General features: G+C 34.6%; 1 long non-coding RNA gene across 1 annotated transcript in view; it reads right to left on the bottom strand.

Annotated features, from left to right (window-relative positions):
- Positions 1–21864, bottom strand: part of LOC309627984 — a 53519-nt gene that overhangs the window by 6230 nt on the left and 25425 nt on the right. The window contains exon 2 of the long non-coding RNA XR_014244087.1: positions 5394–5457. This is a non-coding gene — a long non-coding RNA (uncharacterized lncRNA). The remainder of the gene's footprint in view (positions 1–5393; positions 5458–21864) is intronic.

The following is a 21864-nucleotide window of genomic DNA, read 5'->3' as shown; positions in this document are numbered from 1 at the left end:
GCTCCCCCGTGCCCCATGGGCTTTTCTTAGTGAAGCTAGGGTAAGGGCATGTGCAATAATGAACTTGTTACATAACTCGGGACTGCCAATCAAATAATGATCCCCTGTCACTCACCCATGATCACACCCCACCTCCTCGCAGAACTCTCCTTATAAACACCCTTAAATCTGTACAGGAGGGCTGGTTTCACTTTGCAGAAACAGCCCGCTCTCCCTCTGAGATTACAACTATGCTTTAATAAACTTTGCTTTGTGCTTAAGCCCAAAGTGGTAGTCTGCAATTCTTTACTTGCTATCACAAGGACCGAGATCGCTGGCCCAGGTCCTCTGTTGACCTCCTCAGTTGAAGCTATTTGACACAATGCACACCAACCCAGTAACAGAGGTGGCAGTGAAATTTTGATAGTCTCCTTCTCACTTGTACTGATAGCTGAAAACCAGTGGGAGAATTCCACCTGAGAGCTGTGTTTTTGGTCAGTTGGCTCTGCATTTCATTACCGTTTCTTTTAGAAATGGGGGCTGAAATGCATGGATATTGGTCCCCATGTAAGAAGAGCCCCAGTAGTACTGTCCTTTCCAACTGAGAGTGTTTAGGTCTTGTGATACAAAGGCTGGTTGATGACAAACATCAGTGACACCCCTATTTGTATATCCAGTTAAGACACCAATTAAGATGGTGACACACTGAAGTCCACAGGAGAAGATTCCTTGGTTGGATCTAACGTCAGCAGAATCTTTTGTACACTGGTAAGGTGAATCTATGGGATCCACCCAAATTCCCAAAATGTCCTATGGAATGTTGACCTCTACTGAATCCAGTATTCTTAATTACAGATGATTACTAATGAAACAAAGGCCAATTAAATAAATCAATCAAAACACAACAAATTTGACTTGAGGGAATTTAAGTTTAAATTTCAAAGTGAATAATATTCCTGTGGCATCATAAAATAAAATTTTAGACATTTAAATTGTCACTAAATAAAATTAGTGCAACTATAATTTACTTTCTCTCTAGCTAAGTATCCTAATCAAAAAAAAGGCTGCACTGTACCAGCTTCCAATGTTCTTAGAACGTTTGCAAACTGTGTAGGCATACATGACCACTAGAAATGTGATGACAAAATATGGATTATTACATTATTTAGTTATTATCCAGGTTAACAAAATTAATACATCATATAAAAAACTAAAATTAAGACAAATATAGAAGTTATTTAAATATAGAAGTTATATAAAATGAAGTTAAAGACTTCACTTGCATTGAATTAAAAAAAACAGCAGTAGTAAGAAACTAAAACATGACAAGGGGCGGGATCAAGATAGCAAAGTAGAAAGATCCTGAGCTCACCTCCTCCCACAGACGAACCAAAACTACAACTATATATAGATCAACTTTCTCTGAGAACAACCTGAAGACTAGTAGAACAGCTCTTCTATAATTACGATATAAAGAAAAAACCACATTGAAGGTAGGAGGGGCAGAGACTCAATGTAATCAGGATCCATATGGCAGGTGTGATGACCACATGCAGCAGGGGATATAACAAACATGGCAGTCCTCCCTAAGGAACAAGGGGTTTGAGCTTCACACTGGGCAACTTAGCCCTGGGGACCCACACCAGGAAGTTGAGCCCTCATAACATCTGGCTTCAAAAACCAGTGGGGCTTATGCCCAGGAGAGCCAGAGGGCTATAGGAAACCAAGGCTCTACTCTTAAAGGGTCCACATAAAATCTTACTCACTCTGAGTCCTGGCACAGAGGCATCTGGCACTCCAGCCAGTCTGCCAAGGTCACTCCAACAAGCCCCTGGCCATGCCCACTCCAGTTCCAGCCACACCAAGGCAACTGGCCCAGTGCACCCCAGGAAAAACCTGGCCTGCACCAACTCCAGATCCAGCCATCTAGCCAAGGCAGCCCCAGTTCAGTGTACTCCAGGACCCTCCAGCCTGTGTCTGCTCCAGCCCCAGTCCACCTGCCAAGCTACCCAGCACATGCAATCTACATAGGGAAGGCTCCTACATAAGGTCATGCTTTCAAGACCAAGAGAGGTAACCGTTTTGCCTAATTTATAGAAAAAGAACACAAAGTCAAACAAAATGAGGAGCCAAATATATTCCAAATGAAATAAGATAAAACACCAGAAAAGAACAATAATGAAACAAGTAATTTATCTGATAAAGGGTTCAATGTGATGGTCATAAAAATGCTCACTGAACTCTGGAGAAGAATGAAGGAACACAGTGAGAATTTCAAAAAGGAGTTAGAAAATATAAAAAAGAACCAATCAGGTCTGAAGAATATAATAACTAAAATAAAAGTACATGGAAGGGAATAAAAAGGAGATTAGATGATACAGAAGAATGCATAAGTGATCTGGAAGACAGAATTGTGGAAATCAACCAATCGTAATAGCAAAATGAAAAAAGAACTTAAAAAAAATATACCTTAAGGGACCTCTGCAACCACATCAAGCATACTGACATTTTAATTTTAGGGGTCCTAGAAGGTGAAGAGAGAGAGAAAAATGGGCAGAAATTTATTTGAAGAAATAATGGCTGAAAACTTCCCTAACCTGGGGAAGAAAACAGATATCCAGGAAGCACAGAGAGGCCCAAACAAGATGAATCCAAAGAGATTCACACCAAGATATATAATTAAAATGACAAAAGTTAAAATTAGGAGAGAATTTTAAAGGCAGCAAGGAAACAAACAAACAAACAAAAAAGCTAATCACATACAAGGGAACTCCCATAAGACTATCAGCTGATTTTTCAGCAGAAACTTTTCATGCCAGAAGGGAGTGGCATAATATATTTAAAGTGCTGAAAGGACAAAACAAAACAAAACCTTACAACCCAGAATACTCTACCCAGCAAAGTTATCACTCATCACTGAAGGAGATGTAGAGTTTCCCAGGAAAGCAAAAGCTAAAGAATTCATCATCACTAAACCACGCTTACAAGAAATGTTAAAGAAACTTATTTAAGCAGAATAGAAAAGGTCATAACTAGAAACAAGAAAATATATAAAAGGAAAAAATCTCACTGGTAAAGGCAAATATACAGTAAAGGAAGTGAATCAGCCACTTAAAAAGCTAGTATGAATGTTAAAAGAATAAATTTGTAAAATTAACTGTAACTACAATAAGTAGTTAAGGGATACGCAAAGTTAAAAGCTGTAAAACATGACTTCAGAAACATAAAACAAAACACGGATGGAAGGAGTAAAAATGTAGTGCTTTTACAATGCATTTGAACTTAAGTGATTATCAGCTTAAAATAAACTGCTATATATACAGTTGATATATATGAACTTCATGGTAACCGAAGCAAAAACCTATAATAGATACACAAAAAATAAAGAGAAGGGAAACCAAATATAACACTAAAGAAAATCATCAAACCACAAAGGAAGATAATAAAAGGAGAAAGGAATAGAGAAGAAACACAAAACCAGAAAACAATGAAAAAAATGGCAATAGGTACATACCTATCGGTAATCACTTTAAATGTGCCAATCAAAAGACGTAGGGTGGCTGAATGGATTTAAAAAAGAAAGAAAAAAAAAGAAGAACTATCTATATGCTGCCTACAAGAGACCCACTTCAGATCTAAAGATACACAAACGCTGAAAGTGAAAGGATGAAAAAAGTCCATGAAAACGGAAGCAGCAAGAATGCTAGGGTAGCAATACTCATAACAAACAAAATAGATTTTACAAGAAACACTGTAACAAAAATACAAAAAAGGACACTACATAATGATAAAGCAGTCAATCCAAGAAGAGGCTATAATATTTGTAAATATTTACGCACCCAACATAAAAGCCCCTAAGTATATAAAACAAATACTGACAGACATAAAGGGAAAACTTGACAGTAATACAATAATAGTAGTGTACTTTAATACCTCACTTACATCAATGGATAGATCAACCAAGCAAAAGAAAAAAAAAAATCAATAAGGAAACATTGGCTTTAAACAATACCTTAGACAAGATAGAATTAATAGATATATATAGAACATTTCATTGCCAAACTGGAAAATACACATATTTTTCAAGTGGACATAAAACATTTTCCAGGATAGACCACACGTTAGGCTACAATACAAGTCTCAAAAAATTTAAGAAAACTGAAATCACATCAAGCATATTTTCCAACTGCAACAGTATGAAATAGAATTAATTACACAAAACTGGAAAATACACTACTATGTTGAGATTAAACAACATGCTAAACAACCAATGGGTCAATTAAGAAATCAAAGAAATAAAAAAACCTGAGACAAATGAAAATGGAAACACAATTTCCCAAAATCTCTTGGACACAGCAAAAGCAATAAGACAGAAGTTCATAGCAATATAGATCTATCTCAAGAAACAAGAAAAATCTCAAATAAGCAATCTAACTTTATACCTAAAACAACTAGAAAACAAAGAAAAGCAAAGTACAAATTTAGTAGAAGGAAGGATATAATGAATATCAGAATGGAAACAATGAAACAGAGACTAAATAAATACATATGTGTGTGTGTGTGTGTGTGTGTGTGTGTGTCTGTGTATGATTAAAGAAACTGGGAGCTGGTTCCTTGAAAAGATAAACAAAACTTACAAACCTTTAGCCAGACTTACCAAGAAAAAAAGAGAGAAGGCCCAAATAAATGAAATCAGAAGTGAAAGAGATGTACCACCAATACCACAGAAACACAATCATAAGCAATTACTACAGACAATTATCCACAAGTTGGACCACCCAGAAGAAATGAATTCCTAGAAGCACATAATCTTCCAAGACTGAATCAGAAAGACATAGAAAATCTGAACAGACTGATTATTAGTAATGAAATTAAAACATTAATCAGAAAACTTCCAACAAGCAGAAGTCCAGGACCAGATGGTTTCATATGGGACGTCTACAAAATATTTAAAGGAGAATTAATATCTACCCTTCTCAAATTATTCCAAAAATAGAAGAGGAAGAAACACTACCATGAGGCTAGCATTACCCTGACACCAAAAATAGAAAAAGATACTACAAAAATTACAGTCCAATATTGCTGATGCACATAAGATGCAGAAATCCTCAACAAAATTTTAGCAAATGAAATTCAACAATACACTGAAAGGATCTTACAGCCTGATTAATTGGGACTTATTCCAGGGATGCAGGGATGGCTCAATATCCACAAGTCAATCAATGGGATACACTATATTAACAAAGTCAAGGCTAAAAACCACACAATCATAACAATAAATGCAGAAAAAAAACAGCTGACAAAATTCAATATATGTTTATGATAAAAACTCTCAACAAAGTGAGTACAGAGGGAACATACCTCAACATAATAAAGGCCATATATGACAAACCCACAGATAACATCATACTCACTGGTGAATAGCTGAAAGCTTTTCCTCCAAGATCAGGAACAAGACAAGGATGCCCACTCTTCCCACTGTTATTCAACATAGTATTGGCGGTACCAGCCACAGCAATCAGACAAGAAAAGAAATAGAAGGCATCCGAATTTCAAGGGAAGAAGAAAAACTATCACTATTTGCAGATGACATGATACTATATATAGAAAGCCCTAAAGACTTCACCAAAAAACTATTAGAACTAATATATGAATTCAGTAAAGTTGCATGATACAAGATGAATATACAGAATTCTGTTCCTTTTCTATACACTATTAATAAACTATGAGAAAAAGAAATTAAGAAAACAATCCCATTTACAATTGCATCAAAAAACCCTGAAATGCCTAGGAATAAATCTAACCAAACAGGTGAAACCTATACACTAAAAACTATGAAATACTGATGGAAGAAATTGAAGATGACACGAATAAATGGAACGATACATCATGGTCATGAATTGGAAGAGTTAATATAGTTAAAATGTCCATACTACACAAAGCAGTCTACAGATTCCATACAATTCCTATTAAAATACCTATGACATTTTCACAAAACTAGAACAAACAATCCTAAAATTTGTATCAAATCACAAAATACCCCAGATAGTCAAAGCAATCTTAAGCAAGAAGAACAGAGCTAGAGGAATCACACTCCTTGATTTCAAACTAGTCTTCAAAGCTATAGAATCAAAACTGTATGGTACTGGCACAGAAACAGACACATAGATCAATGGAATAGAACAGAGAGCCCAGAAATAAACCCATGCTTAATTAATGTATGAGAAAGAAACCAAGAATATACAATGGGGAAAAGGCAGTCTCCACAATAATTCATGTTGGGAAAACTGGACAGCTACATGTAGAAGAATGAAACTAGACAATATTCTTACACCATATACAAAATAAACTCAAGTGGATTAAATACTTAATGTAAGACTTGAAACTATAAAACTCCTAGAATAAAACAGGCTGTATGCTCTTGAACATCAGTCTTTATAACATTTTTTTGGATCTGTCTCCTCAGGCAAGGGCAACAAAAACAAAAACAAAAACAAAAACAGATGGGCCCTAATGAAACTAAAATGCTTTTGCACAGTGAAGGAAACCATCAGCAAAATGCAAGACAACCTACTGAATGGGAGAAGATATTTACAAATAATATATCTGATAAAGGCTCAATATCCAAAATATAAGAAGAACTCATACAAATCATTATCAAAAAAAATCTGATTTACAAACGGGCAGAGGATCAAAATAGACATTTTTCTAAAGAAGACATACAGATAGCCAACAGACACATGAAAGGATGCTCAAAACACTAATCATCAGGGAAATGCAAATCAAAACCAGTAATGAGATTATAAAAATAAATTAGAGGTAGAAGGACGTGCTCTCACTCCCTCTTGCGAGAGCACCAGAATCACAACTGGCTGCTGGACAATCATTGACAGGAAGACCCTGGACTTCACCAAGGAGGATACCCCACGTCCAAGGACAGAGGAGAAGCCACAGTGAGATGGTAGGAGGGGCGCAATCAGAGTAAAATCTAATCCCATAACTGCTGGGTGGGTGACTCACAGACTGGCGAACACTTATACCACAGAAGTCCACCCACTGGAGTGAAGCTTCTGAGCCCCACGTCAGGCTTCCCAACCTGGGGGTCTGGCAACGGGAGGAGGAATGCCTAGAGAATCAGACTTTGAAGCCTAGTGGGAATTGATTGCAGGACTTCGACAGGACTGGGGGAAACAGAGACCCCACTCTTGGAGGGCACACACAAAGTAGTGTGCGCATCAGGACCCAGGGGAAGGAGCAGTGATCCTGGGGGAGACTGAACCAGACCTACCTGCTGGTGTTGGGGGGTCTCCTGCAGAGGCAGGGGGTGGCTCTGTTTCACTGTGGGGACAAGGACTCTGGCAGCAGAGGTTCTGGGAAGTGCTCCTTGGCGTGAGCCCTCCCAGAGTCTGCCATTAACCCCACCAAAGAGCCCAGGTAAGCTCCAGTGTTGGGTTGCCTCAGGCAAAACAACCAACAGGGAGGGAACCCAGCCCCACCCATCAACAGTCAAGTGGATTAAAGTTTTACTGAGCTCTGACCGCCACAGCAACAGTCAGCTCTACCCACCACCAGAGCCTTCCATCAAGCCTCTTAGATAGCCTCAACCACCAGAGGGCAGACAGCAGAAGCAAGAAAAACTACAATCCTGCAGCCTGTGGACCAAAAACCACAGTTACAGAAAGGTAGACAAGATGAAAAGGCAGAGGGCTATTTACCAGATGAAGGAACAAGAAAAAACCCCAGAAAAACAACTAAATGAAGTGGAGATAGGCAACCTTCCAGAAAAAGAATTCAGAATAATGATAGTGAAGATGATCCAGGACCTCGGCATAAGAATGGAGGCAAAGATTGAGAAGATGCAAGAAATGATTAACAAAGACCTAGAAGAATTAAAGAACAAACAAACAGAGATGACCAATACAATAACTGAAATGAAAAATACACTAGAAGGAATCAATAGCGGAATAACTGAGGCAGGAGAACGGATAAGTGACCTGGAAGACAGAATGGTGGAATTCACTGCTGCGCAACAGACTAAAGAAAAAATAATGAAAAGAAATGAAGACAGCCTAAGAGACCTCTGGGACAACATTAAACGCAAAAACATTTGCATTACAGGGGTCCCAGAAGGTGAAGAGAGAGAGAAAGGACCAGAGAAAATATTTGAAGAGATTATAGTCGAAAACTTCCCTAACATGGGAAAGGAAAGAGCCACCCAAGTCCAGGAAGCACAGAGAGTCCCATACAGGATAAACCCAAGGAGAAACACGCCGAGACACATAGTAATCAAAGTGGCAAAAATTAAAGACAAAGAAAAATTATTGAAAGCAGCAAGGGAAAAACGACAAATAACATACAAGTGAACTCCCATAAGGTTAACAGCTGATTTCTCAGCAGAAACTCTGCAAGCCAGAAGGGAGTGGTATGATACACTTAAAGTGATGAAAGGGAAGAACCTACAACCAAGATTACTCTACCCAGCAAGGATCTCATTTAGATTTGATGGAGAAATCAAAAGCTTTACAGACAAGCAAAAGCTAAGAGAATTCAGCACCACCAAACCAGCTCGACAACAAATGCTAAAGGAACTTCTCTAAGTGGGAAACACAAGAGAAGAAAAGGACCTACAAAAACAAACCCAAAACAATTAAGAAAATGGTCATAGGAACATACATATCGATAATTACCTTAAACGTGAATGGATTAAATGCTCCAACCAAAAAACAAAGACTGGCTGAATGGATACAAAAACAAGACCCATATATATGCTGCCTACAAGAGACCCACTTTAGACCTAGGGACACATACAGACTGAAAGTGAGGGGATGGAAAAAGATATTCCATGCAAATGGAAATCAAAAGAAAGCTGGAGTAGCTATACTCATATCAGATAAAATAGACTTTAAAATAAAGAATGTTACAAGAGACAAGGAAGGACACTACATAATGATCAAGGGATCAATCCAAGAAGAAGATATAACAATTATAAATATATATGCACCCAACATAGGAGCACCTCAATACATAAGGCAACTGCTAACAGCTATAAAAGAGGAAATTGACGGTAACACAATCATAGTGGGGGACTTTAACACCTCACTTACACCAATGGACAGATCATCCAAAATGAAAATAAATAAGGAAACAGAAGCTTTAAATGACACAATAGACCAGATAGATTTAATTGATATATATAGGACATTCCATCCAAAAACAGCAGGTTACACGTTCTTCTCAAGTGCGCACGGAACATTCTCCAGGATAGATCATATCTTGGGTCACAAATCAAGCCTCAGTAAATTTAAGAAAATTGAAATCATATCAAGCATCTTTTCTGACCACAACGCTATGAGATTAGAAATGAATTACAGGGAAAAAAATGTAAAAAAGACAAACACATGGAGGCCTAACAATACGTTACTAAATAACCAAGAGATCACTGAAGAAATCAAAGAGGAAATAAAAAAATACCTAGAGACAAATGACAATGAAAACACGACGACCCAAAACCTATTGGATGCAGCAAAAGCAGTTCTAAGAGGGAAGTTTATAGCTATACAAGCCTACCTCAAGAAACAAGAAAAATCTCAAGTAAACAATCTAACCTTACACCTAAAGAAACTAGAGAAAGAAGAACAAACAAAACCCAAAGGTAGCAGAAGGAAAGAAATCATAAAGATCAGAGCAGAAATAAATGAAATAGAAACAAAGAAAACAATAGCAAAGATCAATAAAACTAAAAGTTGGTTCTTTGAGAAGATAAACAAAATTGATAAGCCATTAGCCAGACTCATCAAGAAAAAAGAGGGAGAAGACTCAAATCAATAAAATAGAAATGAAAAAGGAGAAGTTACAACAGAAACTGCAGAAATACAAAGCATCCTAAGAGACTACTACAAGCAACTTTATGCCAATAAAATGGACAACCTGGAAGAAATGGACACATTTTTAGAAAGGTATAACCTTCCAAGACTGAACCAGGAAGAAACAGAAAATATGAACAGACCAATCACAAGTAATGAAATTGAAACTGTGATTAAAAATCTTCCAACAAACAAAAGTCCAGGACCAGATGGCTTCACAGGTGAATTCTATCAAACATTTAGAGAAGAGCTAACACTCATCCTTCTCAAACTCTTCCAAAAAATTGCACAGGAAGGAACACTCCCAAACTCATTCTATGAGGCCACCATCACCCTGATACCAAAACCAGACAAAGACACTACAAAAAAAGAAAATTACAGACCAATATCACTGATGAGTCTAGATGAAAAAATCCTCAACAAATACTAGCAAACAGAATCCAACAACACATTAAAAGGATCATACACCACGATCAAGTGGGATTTATCCCAGGGATGCAAGGATTCTTCAATATACGCAAATCAATCAATGTGATACACCATATTAACAAATTGAAGAATAAAAACCATATGATCATCTCAATAGATGCAGAAAAAGCTTTTGACAAAATTCAACACCCATTTATGATAAAAACTCTCCAGAAAGTGGGCATAGAGGGAACCTACTTCAACCTAATAAAGGCCATATAGGACAAACCCACAGCAAACATCATTCTCAATGTTGAAAAACTGGAAGCATTTCCTCTAAAATCAGGAATGAGACAAGGATGTCCACTCTCACTACTATTATTCAACATAGTTCTGGAAGTTCTAGCCACGGCAATCAGAGAAGGAAAAGAAATAAAAGGAATACAAATTGGAAAAGAAGATGTAAAACTGTCACTGTTTGCGGATGACATGATACTATACATAGAGAATCCTAAAACTGCCACCAGAAAACTGCTAGAGCTAATTAATGAATATGGTAAAGTTGCAGGATACAAAATTAATGCACAGAAATCTCTTGCATTCCTATACACTAATGATGAAAAATCTGAAAGAGAAATTATGGAAACACTCCCATTTACCATTGCAACAAAAAGAATAAAATACCTAGGAATAAACCTACCTAGGGAGACAAAAGACCTGTATGCAGAAAACTATAAGACACTGATGAAAGAAATTAAAGATGATACCAACAGATGGAGAGATATACCATGTTCTTGGATTGGAAGAATCAACATTGTGAAAATGAGTATACTACCCAAAGCAATCTACAGATTCAATGCAATCCCTATCAAATTACCAATGGCATTTTTTACGGAGCTAGAACAAATCATCTTAAAATTTGTATGGAGACACAAAAGACCCCGAATAGCCAAAGCAGTCTTGAGGCAAAAAAATGGAGCTGGAGGAATCAGACTCCCTGACTTCAGTCTATACTACAAAGCTACAGTAATCAAGACAATATGGTACTGGCACAAAAACAGAAACATAGATCAATGGAACAAGATAGAAAGCCCAGAGATTAACCCACGCACCTATGGTCAACTAATCTATGACAAAGGAGGCAAAGATATACAATGGAGAAAAGACAGTCTCTTCAATAAGTGGTGCTGGGAAAACTGGACAGCTACATGTAAAAGAATGAAATTAGAACACTCCCTAACACCATACACAAAAATAAACTCAAAATGGATTAGAGACCTAAATATAAGACTGGACACTATAAAACTCTTAGAGGAAAACATAGGAAGCACACTCTTAGACATAAATCACAGCAAGATCTTTTTTGATCCACCTCCTAGAGTAATGGAAATAAAAACAAAAATAAACAAATGGGACCTAATGAAACTTCAAAGCTTTTGCACAGCAAAGGAAACCATAAACAAGACGAAAAGACAACACTCAGAATGGTAGAAAATATTTGCAAACGAATCAACGGACAAAGGATTAATCTCCAAAATATATAAACAGCTCATTCAGCTCAATATTAAAGAAACAAACAACCCAATCCAAAAATGGGCAGAAGACCTAAATAGACATTTCTCCAAAGAAGACATACAGACGGCCACGAAGCACATGAAAAGATGCTCAACATCACTAATTATTAGAGAAATGCAAATCAAAACTACAATGAGGTATCACCTCACTCCTGTTAGAATGGGCATCATCAGAAAATCTACAAACAACAAATGCTGGAGAGGGTGTGGAGAAAAGGGAACCCTCTTGCACTGTTGGTGGGAATGTAAATTGATATAGCCACTATGGAGAACAATATGGAGGTTCCTTAAAAAACTAAAAATAGAATTACCATATGACCCAGCAATACCACTACTGGGCATATACCCAGAGAAAACCGTAATTCAAAAAGACACATGCACCCAAATGTTCATTGCAGCACTATTTACAATAGCCAGGTCATGGAAGCAACCTAAATGCCCATCAACAGACGAATGGATAAAGAAGATGTGGTACATATATACAATGGAATATTACTCAGCCATAAAAAGGAACGAAATTGAGTCATTTGTTGAGAAGTGGATGGATCTAGAGACTGTCATACAGAGTGAAGTAAGTCAGAAAGAGAAAAACAAATATCGTATATTAATGCATGTATGTGGAACCTAGAAAAATGGTACAGATGAGCCGGTTTGCAGGGCAGAAGTTGAGACACAGATGTAGAGAATGGACATATGGACACCAAGGGGGGAAAACTGCGGTGGGGTGGGGATGGTGGTGTGCTGAATTGGGCGATTGGGATTGACATGTATACACTGATGTGTATAAAATTGATGCCTAATAAGAATCTACAGTATAAAAAAACAAACAAAACAACTAATACTAAACTTTCATTGGGTTATTTGTATGGAAATATGTTAATATAAATGTTTCAGACATTACATGAAATTTCTAAAAATCTTATATTTGTATCTGTATGGAAATATGTATGGCAATATGTTAATATAAATGTTTCAGACATTACATGAAATTTCTAAAAATCTTATATGTTCTGGTATAATGTTATAAGTCATAATCCTAGTTATTACTTTAAAATGTATATCTCAGAAATAACTAATTTTCTTGTCAACTGCATTATTATGAAACAGTGGTCATTTTTAAGTCTTTTATCATTTACAGACAGTTCTGGGTGTACTCTGATGCTTTTGCAAATATGTTCCTATAAAAGGCTTTCATCTTCAAGAAAGTCATGGAAAAGACTCTGACAAGTACAGGTTTCTGGTAACTGACTGTACTGCTGAACTGAATGAATAAGCATTTTCAGAACTCTAATGAAAAACTGATGAACTCATAAAAGTGCTAACAAAGGATCAAGATGAAAAAAAAAATTAATTACATGGGACTGAGTGAACTGATGAGGATGAGTATAATTTTTGTGACTTTCTGTCTGAATTAAAAAAAAAAAAATCCCACAAGGATTCAGAGGCAAAGAATATACAAATCAATTTTCACTGCAAAGTAAAGGAGCTGTTACAGTGGAGGATTACTGGACTGAATGTCAATATTATGACATAGTATGAGTGTGTTTCATGTTTGGTAATTGCAATCATTGTTGCTTTTGTTGTGGTCATCCATGTACAATGCTTGGTGTCAGTCTATTTATCTCTTGTAAAAATAAAATACAGTGTGTGTGTGTGTGTGTGAAAAAAAAAAACAAAAAACAAAAACAAACAAAAAAACCAGTAATGAGATTTCACCTCACACCTGTTAGAATGACTATCATCAAAAAGACAAGAAATAACAGATGATGGAAAAGATATAGAGAAAAGGTCTTGTACTGTTGGTCAATTGATACAGCCGCTATGGAAAACAGTATGGTGATTCCTCAACAAATGAAAAATAGAACTACCATACAATCCAGCAATTCAAATTCTGGGTATTTATGCAAAGAAAATGAAAACACTAATTCAAAAAGATACATGCACTCCAGTGTTAACTGCAGCACTATTTACAACAGCCAGGGAATGAAAACAACTTGTGTCTATCGATAGATTAATGGATAAAGAAGATGTGGTATATACACACAATGAAATATTACTCAGCCATAAAAAAGAATGAAATCTTGACATTTGCAACAACACGGATGGACCTACAAGGTATTATGCTACATGCAGTAAGTAAGACAGAGAAAAAGAAATAGCATTTGATCTCACTTATATGTGGAATCTAAAACAACAAAACAAATGAACAAAACAGTAACAGACTCATAGATACAGAGAACAAAATGGTGGTTAGCAGAGGGGAAAGGGGTGGGGATATCAGCAAACTAGGTGAAGGGGATTAAGAGGTCAAACCCCAGTTATAATAAATAAGTCATGGGGCTATTATGAATAGCATAGAAAATGAGTTAATAATATTGTAAGAACCTTGTATGGTGACAGATGGTAACTAGACTTATCATGGTGATCATTTCCTAATGTATAAAAATCCTGAATCACTATGTTGTACACTTGAAACTAATATTGTAAGTTAAATATACTTCCATTAAAAAAAGAAACTAAAGTATGATTTTACTTCCTCATTTTTTATTTGTTTCATTGTAGATTCAAAAGCCAGCAAAAATACATAACACAGAAGAGAGGAAATAAAAAACTATTATGCAAAGAAGTATATAGTAACATTAATCATTACGCCATATTATTGTAAAATTCATCAGTGTGTATACATTTAGACTTAACAGAAATGGTTAATGTCAGGTTAAGTGCTATCACTTAATAGCTATTAAGTGATACTGGGAAATAGTATTACTGTGATAAAAAGGATCATAAAACAAACTGTATATTATGAAATTTAACTTGGCAAACTAGATAAAACTATATTGTTGGAAATAGTAACTCTTACTACTATTTTGTATGAAAAACATGAATTGTCAGAGTTATTGATATGTTTTAGAAAATACAAATCTTTCTAGGGCTAGGAACATAAAACAACCCAAAGTGCACTGGAAAATTATATTTTGGGAAGTTAAATTTCAGTCAGATAACAAAAGGCTTTGAAAGTTAATGTGAAGAAGTTTTTACTTCCTTTTGAAGGCAATAAGGAAACAGAATCATTTCAACGAAAACCTGAAATACTCACTTAAAAAAATGAAAAATAATTTCTGCATATGGGTGATTAATACACTGAAGCCATAAGGAAAATGGGAAGTTATGTCCTTTAAAAGAATAGTATAGTAATGTCAATCTGACTTAGGTGAAGTTAACAAATTCAGGATAACTGAATACTAATAGTAAATAGTGTATGCATTTCTGCCACACGTTTCATTTATTAATTCATCAAATACTTGAGTAGCTACTTTGTTCCAGAAAATGTACTATGTGTTGGAGAGACAGTGAGGAGACAGCATTCCCCTGCTCCAAATATGCTTACAGAAAAGGGGAAAAATAATATCTTGAATGCCACTGTACTGACATCGGGAAATGTTTCAGTAAAGTAGCTACGTATAAGTACTATACTTGAGTAGCTTTCTTGTGTGATTAATTATGATAACTAATTTGGCCAAAGATATAGAATTTCCCACGAATCATAGAGGCTATTTGCGATGTAGGCTTTTTCTAGAAATGCAAAGGACTTGGAAACTCTAATTACCATATATCCTGTAATAGGGAAGTATTTGTACATCCTAAGAAAAAAAATGCTAGCTCTCCAATGGTGCAGGAGGAGGGAAAACATCCCTCAAATAATAATGATAACAGCAATAACCAATATTAATACTCAATCATTAAGGATGCTATAAAATGGTGGTCATCAAACTATTTGCTCTTGGGAACTATTTACAATCTTAGAAAGTATTGAGAGTCTAAAGAATTTTATTCATATGTTAGATCTATTAAAATTTACAATACTAGAAATTAAATCAAAAAAATATTAATTCAATTAAAATAACAATAATAAATCCACTGCATAAATAGCATACTCTATTAAAAATAATTACACTTTCCAAAAAACAATAGTGAAAGAGTGACATCATTTTACATTTCAGCAAGTTTCCTTAATAACTGGCGTAATGAATAAATGGCATAGAGATTCATGTATTCTTGCATTCAGTCTGTAAGCAGTATCACTAGTCCTGAAGCCTTCTGAAAAACCCACTGTACACTCATGAGGGAATGCGAGTGAAAAAGGAATTATCGTGACAGTAGTTTTAACATCTGGTGTCCCTGGAAGGTTCTTGGGAGTTCAAGTTAACAGCCTTCTATAATAATACCATGAAAGGGAACATGAAGCTCAGTAGATTGGTTAACTGTTTTGTAGCCTAAATAGAGACAGAAAAGATGACTATATTTAGAACTAGTCAATCCCGTTTGATATCTTGGACTACCTCATGCTACTTGTCACTATAGTCTCAGAATTCTATGCTTAATATTGACATCTTTCCTCTACTGTCTGAAATGAGGGCATGATTCACTATCTCATCCAGGAATTCTCTTCAAGAACCTTCCCTACATTGATGGACATGGTTAAATATCAGTTTGATTACCACACCGTACCCTATTTTTTTCTTATAGAGGTAATTAAGATTATAATGGCAGGATTTTAGGCTTGGCAAAATGACTAGCTGAACTATAATCCACCCCAAGTTTCTTACAGCTCTGGATATATAGTGAGTAAAGATTTTGTAAAAAGTATCCTCTAAAGTATCCTCCCCCAAAACATTATCTTATTAAAAATGAAGTTAATTATTCTTGAAATTCTTGCCTCTCATTTTCATTGAATTATTAGTAAAAATTATGCAAACACAGTATATAATATAGTTATCTACCATTCAGTTATCTTTCAACCATGCTAATTAATGATTTTCTTAATAGAGTGGATATTGTTTCAGTATTATATATTTTTATATTTGTATATGCCTACTAATGTAAGTTCACTTTGTTAAATATACTGTTTAAGTAAGAAAAGATCAATCTGTTGATGAAGACTAAATAAATCAAGGATAAAGCAGGATTTGGTACTGTACCAATTGTAATTTAAATATTTAGCTGACCAAGTACAACTGCTGTTTACATTTCGATAAAAGTATTTTGCAATCACGTGAATCAGAAGGATGTTTGACATCTCTGGACTGGCAGAAGTTGAATATTTGAGACAAATTATTCTTAGAAACAATAATATGAATAAAAACTTCTTACTGATATATGAGGACAATTAAGCCTATTTTAAATAATTTCATTAATAATATAAAATGACTTCTGTTCATTCCTTTCCTACTATATCATTAAATATTATTGAGTTAGATCCTGACATTTCATTCAGAATTATGTTTCTGGCATTTAAGTATTCAGCTCTAAATGTTAAGGATGTCAATTATATAAGCATCCATCTTTTTCACTATCGTCTCCCATCAAACATTAATGGTAGAAGCCTTAATTCATTTCAACTAGTCTCACATATCTGCCCTGAAGAAGGCTGATACTCTACAAGTGCTCTGACAACCTCTGCTAAGTAATTATCCTTAAAAATATCTCAGTAAATTCAACTCACTCCCAGAGGCATTTTAAATTATATGTCGTTAAAATGCAATGCTTTCTCAAATAACAAGGTCATGCCAAAAGGCAAAACTATACTCTATTTTTATCTGAGACATATCCACTCCAATAAAAATGTTACAACTTACACTTCAAACCCGGGAAAATGGGTTGTGCTTATCTGAGAGAAGTAGTAATCAAGGCAAATTGTTACATACACCAACAATAAATCAATACCATGGTCGCATTCTGTGTGAGAAAATGGTCCATTTGTGTGAAGAGTAGGATACTACATGTTTTGATATAATTTGGGACAAAAATGTACTCATAAAATTGCACATTAATCTGTCTCTAGCTAACATTCCCTCCTGACACTTCAACAGTTTCCTTCTTCTTTTGGATAGATATTTTCTAAGTTTGAAAACTTGAAGTTATATGAAATTTCAACTCCATGTTTAAATAAATATATAAATGAAGAAAGCCTTGCAAGGCAAACTGATTGTTATATTTTTTTGCCCTCTGAGTACAAGAACAAATACATAAAAATTTAGAAAAAAATATAAATATAAAATCCAAAAGGAGTTATGAAGAAAAGTAACCTAATTCCATTCTTACTCTACAGAACAGAAACAATTTTCTTAATAAAACTATTTTGATAATCTGGGAATAATTATGAACTAAATATGTTTTCTAAATTATGACAGTCAGGATATTGACTAAATAGAATCGATTTTATTATCTCCCTCAGTTCAATCCACTAGGAAAACTAAATGATATCATGTCTATGGAAGTTGTAACTTATAAGATGATTGAAACATACTAAGCTTAATGCTTTACTTCCATAAGAATTTGATTCTGAATTTTAAAAAGAAAAATATATAATATGTAAAATAAGACATTCATTTTCTGATCTATTGTAAACATGAAAATAGGTGTACACAAATGATGGTTTTAATCTAAATGAATTTTTAAATGTTTATCTACTATCAAGTCTTACTTGAGTCAACCACTTCTAATCTCTTCAGCAAATAAATATTCTTAATAAATTTGAAATAAAGTAATAGCCATCTTACACAAACTCATTCAGAGAAAAGAAAAAGGTGGAATTCCACTTCTGAAGACATTTTAGCAAAATGAACTAGACAGCAAAACATAAAAGGGACATCAAAAGAAAGGTAAATTAGAAATCAATCTTTCTCATGGGCCTAGATGAAAAGTCTTAAAATATCATACATCAATAGAGCAAAACATAAAACACCAATCATATGAAGATTATTACAGAAGTTGAAGTTTTTTGGGTTTTTTCCCCTAATCTGTTTCACCACATAATAAGAAATGAAAGAAAAATCATATGCTCATTTTTACACATGCTGGAGAGCATTTTATAAAATAAAATACCAAGTCGTAATAATATTAAAAAGTAGGATAAAAAAACTTTTACATATATGTTTAGAATATTAACAACAAGCCTAGAGAAGACATCCTACCCTTAATGAATTAATTATTGAAAAGTTTCTTTGCCTAAAATTAGGAACAGGATAAAGACCACTATAACCACTTCTATTTGGCATTGTACAGGAGACCACAAAAAAGACAGTAAGTAAATTACAAGAAGGGAGTTGGGGGTTGGGCGAAATAGATGAAGGGGGTCAAGTGTACGGTGATGGATGGTAAGTAGACTTTTGGTGATAATCACTTTGTAATGAACACAGATGTTGAATCATAATGTTGTGCCCCTAAAACATTATAATGTTATATACCAATTTTACCTCAATAAAAAAAAATAAGAATAGGCATCAGTATTCAGAAAGAGGAAATAAGTCCATTACTAGTCACAGATAACATGACTGTGTATGAAGAAAATCTAAAATTATCTAGAGAAAACAGTTAACAGTAAGTGAATCTATCAAGATCATAGATACCAAATCAATATAAATAACTCTATGTAATTTCTATATACCATCAATGAACAACTGAAAAATAAAAAACATGCTTTACAGGAACATTAAAAAAACACATCAAATTCTTAGGAATACATATAACAAAAGATGTACAAAACCTCCATAATGTAAAACATAAAACATTGCTTAGGAAAATGGAAAAATGTCCTAAATAAAAGTATAAACATGTAATTTTAATGGACTGGAAAACTAAACATTGTAAGGAAGGGTTTATGAATGTTGCCACCAATGATATTTTGGTTTGAATATTTTGATGTTGTTGGACACGGGCTGCCTTGTACACTGTAGGATATTAAGCAGCATTCTTGGCCTCAATCTCATTAGATACAGTAGCATCCCCCAGTTGTGACAACAAAAGATGTCTCTAGACATTGACAAATATAACTTTGAGGTCAAAATCTCTTCCATATTGGAACTACTATTGTAAAGGTTTTCATTTCCTTAGATTGATTTACAGATTCAATGCAATCCCAATCAAGATCATGTATGTATTCATGTGTGTTTGTAAATTCATAATCTGATCATAAACTCTGTATGGCAAGACAAAGGGCCAAGAATAGCCAAGGCAAGACTGACAGAAAAGAAAGCAAGTTTGCACTACCAAATATCAATACATGTTATAAAGTTATAACAATTAAAGTAGTATTACTTTGTCAAAAGGTAGACAGATCAATCAAAGGAATAGCATTTACTGTCCAGACAGATAACCCCATGTATATGGTCATCTGACTTGTGATAAAGATGACACTAACTCTGAAATTGAAAAAGAATGATCTTCCTGAAGTAATGGTTTTGGATAACTGAATGTCCATAAGGAAAAAAAAAAATGAGTGGCAGTAACAAAATCACTTTCAGATATACTGTATATCTAAACATGGAAGGCAAATCAGTTAAAATCACTGAATAAAATATAGGAGACTATTTTTATGTCCTTGGTTAGGCAAATATTTCTTAAAAAGGACATGGAGGTGGGGAATAATAAATTTGGTTATATTAAGATTAAGAAACTGTGTTCACCAAAAGACACAATTAAGAGAGTAAAAAGACCAAACAAAGAATGCATGGGTATATTTTCAATATGTACATCCAACAAAAATTCATATCTAGAATACAAAAGCAAATGAGACACAACTCAACAGGAAACAAAAATAGGCACCTCAGAAAAGTTTATCCAATTACCCAATAAACATGAAACAGTACTCAACTTAGTCATCAGGAAAACAGAAGTTAAAATCAAAATGCAATACTTTTACACACCATGAGAATGGCTAAAAAACTTTTTAAAGACAAAAAATTCAAGTGTTGGTTATAACGTGGAGCAAAGGAATTCTTATGCACATTTGGTGAAAGTGTAATTTTTATAACTAGTTTGGAACACTTCTTGGCAAGATCTATTGAGCTTAATATATGAAAATTATGTAACCAGCAACTGAATTCCTTGTTATAATCTAAGAGACCTTTTTATGGATGTTTGCCATGATATAGGAACAAAAAATATCAATAGCTACTCTTATTGTAGGAAGCAGAAAAGGGAAACAACTCAAATGTTTATCAATGGATAAATACATGTGGTATATTTTATATAATGAACCTTTACATGACAATGAGAATGAACAATTATATATACATGTAACAAGGTAGATGAAACTCAAAATATAATATGAAAAAATGGAAACTAGATAGAGTAAAAGCTGTACATACTTTCTTTGATATAAAATTCAAAACTCAAGCAAAATCTTTGTGTTAAAAGTCAGCATAGTGGATACTCTTTTGGAACAAGTGGTGACTGGAAGGGGTACTTGGAGTACTTTTGGGATGCTGTAAATTGTAGTTCTTAATTTGAGTGCTGTGCAATTAATTAATCTGTCCTCTTGTGATTTGTGCACTTCTTTATGAAGTACCTCTAAGCCAGCTTATAAAATATGAAATACAGATTGGGAAATAAAAAGTTAATAAATTAATGTACACCTTTAAATTGAGAAAAGTGATAGAAATGGATCTAGTATGAAATAAATGTATCTTACTTTACAAGTGTTTGAAGGTAGAATTTAACAGCTGGACAGCAAGGACTATGAAACTGTTGCATTAGGTCACTTGCCAGCTCATGTCCTCCATCTATGGTGGTTCCTATATTCCAATGTTACATGCATTTTCAGCCCTTCACCTGGCTCATCCAGGAATAGCAAATATTCCCTTGAGAAAAACAGCCTCAAACACTGGCTTTCATTTCTGGATTTTGTCTTCTTTTGAATCTTGGCCCAGTGATAATTAATAGTTACGTCTACATAGTTATATAATGTCTTCAATATGTGTGTGCTTGTATGTGCACACAGTGACACACACACAAGGCATCATTTGACATTTTATAACACTTCCATCAAACCAACATATGTTAGACAAAGACTATTTTAAAGGGAAATGTGTCAAATATGTCAATATATAACATACATGGTAAGTAATCCTATGTGAAAGAATGAAAAAACATTTCTCTGAAGTAAAAAAACAGGTAGAATTCAGGTAAAATATTATGGAGACATGAGTTATAATAATTTACTGACAAATGAACCAAGTATGCTATAAAAGGAAGAAATT

This window comes from Balaenoptera borealis (assembly GCF_965194805.1).
Source record: "Balaenoptera borealis genome assembly, chromosome: 4".
NCBI classification, from domain to species: Eukaryota; Metazoa; Chordata; class Mammalia; order Artiodactyla; family Balaenopteridae; genus Balaenoptera; species Balaenoptera borealis.
Note: the sequence above shows the minus strand (reverse complement) of the source record. Positions and strands in the feature narration are given on the sequence as shown.